We start from the raw sequence: 12,194 nt of genomic DNA on the forward strand, positions 1-12,194 counted from the left end.
TGACTGTTGAACAACACTGTGTGCTAGCCCAAAATACAAAATAGCTATTACACATAAGAATACTGCTATGAATGAACTTCTGTGTGTGTGTGTGGTTATCTGAGCGAGTGACAGGCTGAAATATTCGTACTTTATGGACTGAGCAAATACTTCTTTGTTTCAAAAGTAAAGAGACTCCCCATTACGCTCGGGGGTTTTACTTGACAGATCCATGCTGTTAAACAATATTGTGTGCTAACCCAATAGCCAACTTCAATATTAAACAAAAATAATGCCTGTTTGGACATTGTAAAGAGAATTAAATAAAAAATTAAAGCTGCAAGCAGCATTGATCGGGCCCTCGCAACGTCACACACGTCGAGGGTACTGGCAGGACTCTGGTTGATGCGGCAATGCATTTCTGTGACCATCATACACTGCATGCACAAGTTAGATGATATTTCCTGCGTCGACCTGCAGCATAGCAAGACCATGTTGCCAGGTCTTAAGCCTCAAATGTTTTGAGTGTACCTCCGATACAATCATAAATGTAAGCCTGTTAAGATCATCAAGAAAATGAACGTGTGAATGTGCTTCAGTATTTGTAACATAACAGACTGTCAGGTTACTGGGATGGAGTTCAACTCCCTGCAGTGTCCTACTGATTGTATTTGGACTTACATGAAAGTTAACAGAACAGCAGTGTCATTTGTTTTTACTTGAACACTTTAATTTGACACTGTTTTCATTTTAAGCTCTTCTGTAACTTTAGATTGTAGTGTGAAGCATTCATTGTAACATTTAACCTGATTCTCATGTAGAAGCTCTAGACAGATCATTTATACTAATGCCCACTGACATGGTTTGAAAAACTGTTGATTAACTTTTGTTCTCCAAGCATCTTAGTTTGCACATATTTAGATCAGAGAAGTCTTTTTCTCATGGTGTGCCCACAAACCCTGTTTGGGCCGCTGTTATTAAAGAATTCTGTTTACGTCTGTGTTTGCCAGTAGGTGGCGCTATGACTATGAGTTAATATTGGCATGCAGAAGTCCTAAAATCACGACAGCAATCAAGCATGTCAAGTTTGGGGCAGTTTTGACAAAGTAAGGTTGAGTTACAAAAGCTTGATGGATGATGGCGAATCATATAAAATTGCCGCGACACCAAGTCCATGTTATCCGATGAAACATCAAGCTTTTAGTAACTTTTAATCGTTAAGGTCTTTGGGTTGTTCTGACCAAATTCTAAGCTGATCGGATTAATTCCCTAGGAGGAGTTCGTAGTGCAGCACCTGGAAAAGGAAATAAAACCACAAGAAATTCATACAAAATTCAAATTGGCTGACTTCCGGTTGGGTTTGGAGCATGGACCCCTAAGACTTTTTTTTAAGTCTACATGTGATACACCTGCTTACTTAATTTCATACATCTAGGTGAAACGTACTGCGAGGGCTGCATCGTCGAAATATTGTAGGGGCGCTATCGAGCCGAGTTGCCACTCTGAAGCATTAAAATCACATCAGATAACTACATTCAGGATTTTAAATGTGTGTGACAAGTTTGTTTTTGTTTTGAGTATTTTTAGCCCCTCAAAAACACCTTTGTTTTTCATGGCGAGGAATGCGTCGCCACGGCAACGGCATTTCACGAAACAACAAGCTTTGAGTAACTTTTAATCACAAAGGTCTTTAGATTGTTCTGACCAAATTCTAAGTTGATCTGATTAGTTCCCTGGGAGGAGTTCGTTAAAGTAGAGCGCCTGGAAATTGAAAAAACGACACTAGAAATTCAGACTAAATTCAAAATGGCTGACTTCCGGTTGGGTTTAGGGCATGGCCCCAAGAGACTTTTATTTAAGTCCACATGTGATACATGTGCCTACCAAATTTTGTTAATCTATGTGAAACGTACTGCGAGGGCTGCTTCGTCGAAATTTTGTAGGGGGCGCTATTGAGCCGATTTAACACTCTGATTGAATAAAATCATATTATATAACTACATTTTGGCCTTGTGATCTGTGTGTCAAGTTTGCTTGTGTTTCGAGCTTTTTTAACCTCTCCAAATGACCATTGTTTTTCACGGCGAAGACTGCGTTACCACAGCAACGGCGTTAGATGAAACATCAAAAGCTTAGAGAACTGGCATTATGAACTTCTTACATTTGTGTGGAACAAATTTGATGTTGATCTGATTTTCCAACTAAGAGAAACAAGCCAAAGTATAAAGACTTTAACTTACTGTTGCCAGTAGGTGGCGCTATGACTATGATTCAAAATTGGCTTGCAGATGTCTTCAGGCCTGGAGTTTAATCAAACATGTGAAATCTGGTAAAGATCTGATGATGCGGAGTCGAGTTACATCAGTTGATTCGTTCATGGCGAAGGATCGAAATTCGCAGAGCCGTCACGTCGCCACGCTTCGACAACTTCCTACAATTTTCACAATGAAGCATTATCAAGGTCTTAAGGCTTTTGTGACAAAATTTGAGAGGGATCCGATTAATCTGTGAGCAGTAGGGTGTCAAAGTACACAAAGTATGACTTCCTGTTGCCACTAGGTGGCGCTATAACTATGATTCTAAATTGTCATATACATGTGTTCAGGGTCAGGATGTTATGACATATGAGAAATTTGGAGCAGATTAGGCAATGTACAGCCGAGTTACAACAACTTCCTGTTTCATGGCGAATGGTGTTTTTTTGCCGCCACGCCACGGACACATAGTTTGATAACTTTTTGATCTTTGAGTATCGTTTCACTGCCAAGGTCTCAAAAGCATACTGACCAAATCTGAAGGCAATCGGGTTTAATCTCTAGGAGGAGTTCGTTAAAGTACGGCGCCTTGAAACGGTCCAAAAACGTCATAAAATTCAAAATGGCCGACTTCCTGTTTGGCTTAGGATATACCTCCTTTGACTTTTTTGTGCGTCCCATCACGTTCCACATACCTACCAAATTTCATACAGCTAGGTGAAACCCAAAGTTGGGGCTACTCTGTAGGGGGCGCTATCGAGCCAAAATGTCATGCCGCAGCTGGACACCCCAATAATACTGGAATTTTCACCACGATTGAATTTTGTGCCAAATTTCAAAAGATTCCCAGTATCCCAAGCACCTCCTTTTTGCAATGAAACTGGTACGATAATAATAACAATAATAATAATAATAATAATAATAATAATAATAATAATAAAAAACATTAGAATAACAATAGGTCCTCCGCTCCGACTACGTCGGTGCTCGGGCCCTAATAATAATAATAATAATAATAATTAAAGCTGCAAGCAGCATTGATCGGGCCCTCGCAACGTCACACACGTCGAGGGTACTGGCAGGACTCTGGTTGATGCGGCAATGCATTTCTGTGACCATCATACACTGCATGCACAAGTTAGATGATATTTCCTGCGTCGACCAGCAGCATAGCAAGACCATGTTGCCAGGTCTTAAGCCTCAAATGTTTTGAGTGTACCTCCGATACAATCATAAATGTAAGCCTGTTAAGATCATTAAGAAAATGAACATGTGAATGTGCTTCAGTATTTGTAACATAACAGACTGTCAGGTTACTGGGATGGAGTTCAACTCCCTGCAGTGTCCTACTGATTGTATTTGGACTTACATGAAAGTTAACAGAACAGCAGTGTCATTTGTTTTTACTTGAACACTTTAATTTGACACTGTTTTCATTTTAAGCTCTTCTGTAACTTTAGATTGTAGTGTGAAGCATTCATTGTAACATTTAACCTGATTCTCATGTAGAAGCTCTAGACAGATCATTTATACTAACGCCCACTGACATGGTTTGAAATACACTGTTGATTAACTTTTGTTCTCCAAGCATCTTAGTTTGCACATATTTAGATCAGAGAAGTCTTTTTCTCATGGTGTGCCCACAAACCCTGTTTGGGCCGCTGTTATTATAGAATTCTGTTTACGTCTGTGGTTGCCAGTAGGTGGCGCTATGACTATGAGTTAATATTGGCATGCAGAAGTCCTAAAATCACGACAGCAATCAAGCATGTCAAGTTTGGGGCAGTTTTGACAAAGTAAGGTTGAGTTACAAAAGCTTGATGGATGATGGCGAATCATGTAAAATTGCCGCGACACCAAGTCCATGTTATCCGATGAAACATCAAGCTTTCAGAAACTTTTAATCGTTAAGGTCTTTAGGTTGTTCTGACCAAATTCTAAGCTGATCGGATTATTTCCCTAGGAGGAGTTCGTAGTGCAGCACCTGGAAAAGGAAATAAAACCACAAGAAATTCATACAAAATTCAAATTGGCTGACTTCCGGTTGGGTTTAGAGCATGGACCCCCCCATGGACTTTTTTTTAAGTCTACATGTGATACACCTGCTTACTTAATTTCATACATCTAGGTGAAACGTACTGCGAGGGCTGCATCATCGAAATATTGTAGGGGGCGCTATCGAGCCGAGTTGCAACTCTGAAGCATTTAAATCACATCAGATAACTACATTCAGGATTTTAAATGTGTGTGACAAGTTTGATTTTGTTTTGAGTATGTTTAGCCCCTCAAAAACACCTTTGTTTTTCATGGCGAGGAATGCATCGCCACGGCAACGGCATTTCACGAAACAACAAGCTTTGAGTAACTTTTAATCACAAAGGTCTTTAGATTGTTCTGACCAAATTCTAAGTTGATCTGATTCGTTCCCTGGGAGGAGTTCGTTAAAGTAGAGCGCCTGGAAATTGCAAAAACGACACTAGAAATTCAGACTAAATTCAAAATGGCTGACTTCCGGTTGGGTTTAGGGCATGGCCCCAAGAGACTTTTATTTAAGTCCACATGTGATACATGTGCCTACCAAATTTTGTTAATCTTTGTGAAACGTACTGCGAGGGCTGCTTCGTCGAAATTTTGTAGGGGGCGCTATTGAGCCGATTTAACACTCTGATTGAATAAAATCATATTATAGAACTACATTTTGGCCTTGTGAACTGTGTGTCAAGTTTGCTTGTGTTTCGAGCTTTTTTAACCTCTCCAAATGACCATCGTTTTTCACAGCAAAGACTGCGTTACCACGGCAACGGCGTTCGACGAAACATCAAAAGCTTAGAGAACTGGCATTATGAACTTCTTACATTTGTGTGGAACAAATTTGATGTTGATCTGATTTTCCAACTAAGAGAAACAAGCCAAAGTATAAAGACTTTAACTTACTGTTGCCAGTAGGTGGCGCTATGACTATGATTCAAAATTGGCTTGCAGATGTCTTCAGGCCTGGAGTTTAATCAAACATGTGAAATCTGGTAAAGAGCTGATGATGCGGAGTCGAGTTACATCAGTTTATTCGTTCGTGGCGAAGGATCGAAATTCGCAGAGCCGCCACGTCGCCACGCTTCAACAACTTCCTACAATTTTCACAATTAAGCATTATCAAGGTCTTAAGGCTTTTGTGACAAAATTTGAGAGGGATCCGATTAATCTGTGAGCAGTAGGGTGTCAAAGTACACAACCTATGACTTCCTGTTGCCACTAGGTGGCGCTATTACTATGATTCAAAAATGTCATATACATGTGTTCAGGGTCAAGATGTTATGACATATGAGAAATTTGGAGCAGATTAGGCAATGTACAGCCGAGTTACAACAACTTCCTGTTTCATGGCGAATGGTGTTTTTTTGCCGCCACGCCACGGACACATAGTTCGATAACTTTTTGATCTTTGAGTATCGTTTCACTGCCAAGGTCTCAAGAGCATACTGACCAAATCTGAAGGCAATCGGGTTTAATCTCTAGGAGGAGTTTGTTAAAGTACGGCGCCTAGAAACGGTCCAAAAACGTCATAAAATTCAAAATGGCCGACTTCCTGTTTGGTTTAGGATATACCTCCTTTGACTTTTTTGTACGTCCCATCACGTTCCACATACCTACCAAATTTCATACAGCTAGGTGAAACCCAAAGTTGGGGCTACTCTGTAGGGGGCGCTATCGAGCCAAAATGTCATGCCGCAGCTGGACACCCCAATAATACTGGAATTTTCACCACGATTGAATTTTGTGCCAAATTTCAAAAGATTCCCAGTATCCCAAGCACCTCCTTTTTGCAATGAAACTGGTACGATAATAATAATAATAATAATAATAATAATAAAAAACATTACAATAACAATAGGTCCTCCGCTCCGACTACGTCGGTGCTCGGGCCCTAATAATAATAATAATAATAATAATAATAATAATAATAATAATAAAAAACATTAGAATAACAATAGGTCCTCCGCTCCGACTACGTCGGTGCTCGGGCCCTAATAATAATAATAATAAAAAACATTAGAATAACAATAGGTCCTCCGCTCCGACTACGTCGGTGCTCGGGCCCTAATAATAATAAAAAACATTAGAATAACAATAGGTCCTCCGCTCCGACTACGTCGGTGCTCGGGCCCTAATAAATACAAAAATAGCCCATACAAATACAAATAGAAATGTGAATGAGTGAGACACAGACATAGCGGGTAGTCAGTAAGTGAGTGAGTGAGATATGAAGGATTTGTGTGTGTTTGTATGCGTACTCATCTGAACTCTATGGACAGAGTCAAGGTAGTGATAAACTCATACAAAGTCCCACTCGAAATCTATCAGCTTCCTCAAGAGGATGCACACATGCGGATTCAGGGATGTCACTTTCTTTTGGACCATTCTCCCGCTCTTCTTGCTGGTCACCTTTCCCTGACGTGCCTTTGTCCCTCTCTCTGGGTTGATTCCAACACAACTTCTGGCAAACATGGCAAGGTAAAACAAAAATAAATAAACGAGTCAAACTACTTCTAAACTATTGTTAATAGCCACCACATATTGTTAGCATAATCGTTCTTTTTCCTACTTTATGTTTATAATGCATATTAGAGTAGATATATAGGAAAATGGTGCAATATTTATTGCAAATACCGCTTAATTTCCTTATGTTTTGTCACATCTTTGGAATGTGCAAATAACATTCAGGGTTTTTGATAACTTGACGAATCTTGTACATATGTACACGTCTTTATTACAGTCGCGGTGTTTCGCCATGTGGTTGTTTTCAGTACGGCAGTTAAATTATTTGGCCACTAGAGGGCTTTGTGGACCACAGAATAGTTTATTCTGTGGTCTAAGTGTATTTGTCGTGATTGTAACCTAAATCAGTAATTCTCAAAGTGGGGTCCGCAAAATAATTTACAAATAAATATTAAATTGTGGTGAAGAGTTAAAAAGTGCATATCTACAGATGGGAAACAAAGCCATATGCCAGCCAGGCTTAAGCAAAATATAATTACAAAGCACCCCTGATCCAACATGACATTTTGTTATGTTTATCACTAGGAAACGGATCTGAAGCATTTAGATTGAAAAGTATTAGAATACAAATAGTTCCAATGGCATCTAAAAGTACAAATGCTAATAAGCATAAGCTTAACCGGTGTTACAATAATGAAGTGTTCTTTCGTTATTTTTCTCCCCTGATAACCGCTGAAGTTGAATGTGTATTTCTTCTGTTTATTTTAGAACCACATATACACACCCAAGCATCCAAGTAAAGATACATTTCCTTTTGGAATGAACTTTCTGTCCTCTGTTCTCTGATCGAAGTCCTTATCCTTTAAGGAGCTTTCAAGCTAGCATCCTAAAGATACTATATCTATCACACAAAGATAAATGCAAGGAGAGCTGTAAGGCCCGAACACCTGAAACTAATGACTCCATATGGGATTCAAACTTACCTCTGTATGAATTCAAGTGTGCAGGCAGCCTGATCCTGATATTGGAGGTTGAAGTTGTAGTAGCATGTGAAGACAACAGCAAGCCCCAACACAAATGATGCTCCTTCGCACACCACGTGGCCCTCGATGCTAACCATCCAACGCTGATCAGGAATCACTGGAGCTTTAACAAAATGCAAACAGAGTTAGGCTGAATGTCAAATTGACTATTTAACATATTATAAAGTGGCAACTTACTGCTATATTGTTTTTGTATTGTACTGACATTTCCAATTGATATTTGAAAAGATTTCAAAACAATGTAAACTTTTGATAGATATCAGGATAGTTAATGCTGTGTGGCCTTCTGATGTATCCAGGTTTTAGCAGTGTCGACAACTCTTCATTGCACATAGTCTTGCATACAATTTAGTGACTGTCTCTTAAAACCAGATACACCCGTAGGTCCCCCATTTGGACGCAGAGTACATCAAAACTTAGAGAGTTTTGTGTTAAAAGTAACTGGCAGAGAACCCACGAAGAACGAATATAGTGATGTTATAGTTCTGCAGAAACCTCAGCGTCCTGGGAACAACATGAACTTGGTCACTTCTACATGAGACAAACACATCTCCCATCAGCCAAGCAAACAAATAACAAAATATCATAAATCATACTCGATATGACTGGGACAGACCGGAGAAAAAGGCTGCTACACTCCGTTAGCAACGTGCTACCTACGAACATGCAGCATGAAAAAGCACGAGCGCCTGACGGAGATTACGGACATAGTTTCCATTTCTCTCCCCGGTAAACCATCGCAGAGATATTCAGCTTCGAACACAAAAAGTCACACAGCTTTCATCGAATATTGTACTTACTTTTGGTCGAATCTCAGCGAAAAAATGGAATATCTCCGTACTTCCAACGCATGTTTGTCCAGCTGCTGGTGCTCCGTGTGAATCCGTTCGATTCGTGTCTCTCCGACACTCCTCGGATTCTTGGGAGGGTTGGAAGCTCAGCAAATCAGATTTCAGAGCTGGACCTTTTTGAGCTTTATTGGCTAATAGTGCTGTCAATCATCTAGCTTTCAATTCCAGACAATTCTATTGGCTCCTACGGTTCGAAGGATGTCTCAATGGTGAAAATCGGAGAAGGGGGGGCTGAGATACAGCCCTGAACAGAGAGTCTGAAGCAGGATTTGACCTTAAACTAAATAACTAAAAAGGGCATAGAAAGAGCTTAAAACACTCAAAAAAGGTCCAATCTTCGGTCTATTGATTCAATGAACATCAGGAGTGATACATAGAAGTGATAAAGAGTGTTTTTGAATTTTAAAAATACTTTTTTATTCAAATATTGGAGTATTTGATCAGTTTTCTAATTTGAAATGCTCTATATTTCATAAATGTTTCACTGTATCTATGTATAGCTGTGTATATAGAGCCTATATCAGTTGTTCTAAGAGCCCAGCATATTAAAAGTCTTGGATACCCATACTTTCCAAAAAACAATACCCTAAAAGTGCTGTTTTTCAAGATCGAGCTTTTGAGTTTTCCAAGTTCTGCTGTGTTCCATCCTTATCTTATGTGAACCAGTAACATGTATTCTGATAGTTCCATGATTTTTCTCATCTCAAAAATATATAAAAAAAAAAATTATTTTTTTTTTTTATTTTTTTTTTTTATACAATTAATTAGGTATTTCTTATCTTTATTCGAGCTGAGGCCTGCAAATAGGCCTCGTTTTTAAAAGGTTAATAGAGACATCTTTAGCCAAATAATCCCAAAATCACTACAGGGACATACACTTTGACAATCTACAAAGGGAAGGAGAAGATCAGACAAACTAATTACATTTTTACAAGCTATAATGATACCCTAATCAGTGGAGGAAAATAGAGAGAGAAACACAAACTACTGACATACCAGAGAAAATATTATTCTATAACCTACTGTGTCTGTATTATAGAGACTCAACTGTTTAATAACTATCTAAGACTATGTATTAATTTATCCATTTATTCATGCTAACCTATTTATGAATTAGTATCTATTTACAAAAATGTAAAGGTGTGTGTATTATATACAGTATAAAAGAAAAAACTCACTACAACTGAACTCACTATAGCTGTGGGGCTTAGTGCTTACCTAGAATGATCAGCCGAGGGCTTTCAGGAAGGGCAAGGGATGTCTTCACAGTTGCTGCTGTCTCTGACACCTGTATAGGAGACAAAAATATCATTGCAAGTTAATGTTAATACAATTCAACAATGTTTTAACTATGGTTGCCATCAATTTCACTTTTACGAAAACTATTTAAAAAGATAGACTATGGTCCACTCATTATATTTAAATACATTTAACGAAAAGTGGCTCATCTGTGCTTTCTGGAAACACTTCTGCCTGGTCTCCCTCTATGTCATCATTAACATTGGAAGCCTCTGCTTCTTCATGAGAGCACCCTGTTTGCTCAGCAGTATTCTCTCCATTATCTCTTGACCTCGTCAGGCTGAAAAGATTATCAACTGCACAACTTTTACGTGTTCTTGACAAGTGTGATGAAAACGTGGATATCACAGTAAAAACTTTACCACAGTTTTGGAATGGACATAAGACTGGTCTTCCCTCTTTAATGTGAGTCTTCAAGTGAGAAAATAAACGTGACAAACTGTCACACTTGACGGTACAGAAATCAAAGTGGCATGACAATAAAACGTCTGACTTATGCCAGTACATCCTTCCCTCAATCTTGACTCCTTCTGACCTGGGTGATCTCCATGACATTTTAAAGCCAACACTTTGCCAAATGAACGGTTACAACCATGAATAGCACATTTAAATTTGATGTGGGGGTTATTCTGGTGAACTTATATATACATGTCTTACAAAGGCATATTTAGTAACACATGCATGGCCGCAAAATTGACAAGTGAACATTATGGAAAAATAAGCTAGACTGCTGCCATGTGTCCCTTGTTATTTTTTTAGTTACCTGTTATTAATAGTATTCAGTATCTAAAAGTTAACTAAGCTAAGAGCGGCTAACGACTTAGCTAGCTAACATGCATGCATACCGCATGAAGAAACATGTACTAACGTTACATGTTAACAAACGTGTTCGAAAAATTAGCTTAAATTGACTCTGGACTTACCATGAGGTATAGTTAGTAGTTGTCCTTCTTGTGCTTTTCATCCGGACGGGGTAGAAATACGAGACCCAAGCTCCAGGTGTTGTGTCTCCTCCACTTGCACTGGAACAGGATGGGTTTAGTGCTGCAGCGACGAGAGCGTACCGACCTCGCGCGCAACGGTGAAAAAATAGCGCGACTTTTAAATGTTTTATCGTAATCTGGTAAAACTAAAGTGACCTACGTTTTAACACAGAAGACATTATAATTCAAATAGAAAATGACAAGATTGACAGAGGAGTTGCAAAACTCAGCTCTGGCTACTCATTTATGATAACTTCAAAATGAATAAACGTTACTTTCCCGAGATTCTCAGCGGTAGGCAGTAGATTACTGTGAAAAGAAACACTTGACCGTTAGGATAATGGAAATAAGCGTTGTGACTCCCAGAATGCCTTGCTTTTACAGCATTATACAGTATTAGCAAAATACAGTAGGTAACTGTTAGAATTTCACTGTAAATTTACATCAAAGTGTTACAGTGTATATATTAGCAATGACAAACCCATTTTATTTTCTATCCACCGTTACTTATTAAGTATCAAAGGACAAAAGAAAATATTTGAATGGGCCTGAAGCAGCTGAAATAATTAATAATAACATTGAATATAATTTACAGGTGCTAATCAACCATAGCCTGTAGACTTATGCTTACATTGTAAAGCCTATAGGACTTTAGACTATATAGAAAATATATAGTCTAATATATATATACATATAATATTCTATTTGATGAATGATTCTTCATTCTGTTCTGTAATAGGTCTACTTATTAGACCTACAGATGGAGCAAACTGTTTTAACGGAGGGTGGATTGTAGTGGCAATGGTAAAGTAATTACCAGCTTGGTATACCGGGATACTGGTACAACACTAGTGCCACTTTTTGTTACTTCATTTTCAAGGACATGTTTGTGGATAATGTGAGAAGAAGTACTTTTACTGTCACGGTTAAACAAACGTTTATCAACACATCACATGCAGCTCTTTCTAATCCTCCAGGGATTTGGAAACTTTGTCAGAGCCATCTTCCCCTGCCCATATAAATAATATGTTCCTTTGTCTCCTTTCTTTGAAAAATTAGTTAAAAAGGAAGAAAGAAAAAAAAGCTTCTAAAACATGGAGTTGCTTGGTTGCCGTGGCAACATAATTTTCCCCATGGCAAGAGCCCTGGTTGCATTATCCCAGCATTCACACATTTCATTACAGGTGTGTGTGTAATGTGTGTGTGTGTGTGTGTGTGTGTGTGTGTGTGTGTGTGTGTGTGTGTGTGTGTGTGTGTGAGACACAGAGTTAACGGGGTCACAGGAGACTA

At 38.8% G+C, this 12,194-nt stretch overlaps 1 long non-coding RNA gene across 1 annotated transcript; it reads right to left on the reverse strand.

Moving 5' to 3' along the window:
* Positions 1–6,613: 6,613 nt before the first annotated feature.
* On the reverse strand, positions 6,614–9,912 carry LOC137889003 (uncharacterized). Its single transcript, XR_011105200.1, has 3 exons — positions 9,841–9,912; positions 7,712–7,874; positions 6,614–6,726 (listed from the first exon to the last, which is right to left on the reverse strand). It is a non-coding gene; the product is annotated as an uncharacterized lncRNA (long non-coding RNA).
* Between the last annotated feature and the right edge of the window lie 2,282 nt (positions 9,913–12,194).

This window comes from Cebidichthys violaceus, unplaced genomic scaffold (genome assembly GCF_023349555.1).
Source record: "Cebidichthys violaceus isolate CVI_PGR_0920_01 unplaced genomic scaffold, fCebVio1.0.p SCAF_6, whole genome shotgun sequence".
Lineage (NCBI taxonomy): Eukaryota > Metazoa > Chordata > Actinopteri > Perciformes > Stichaeidae > Cebidichthys > Cebidichthys violaceus.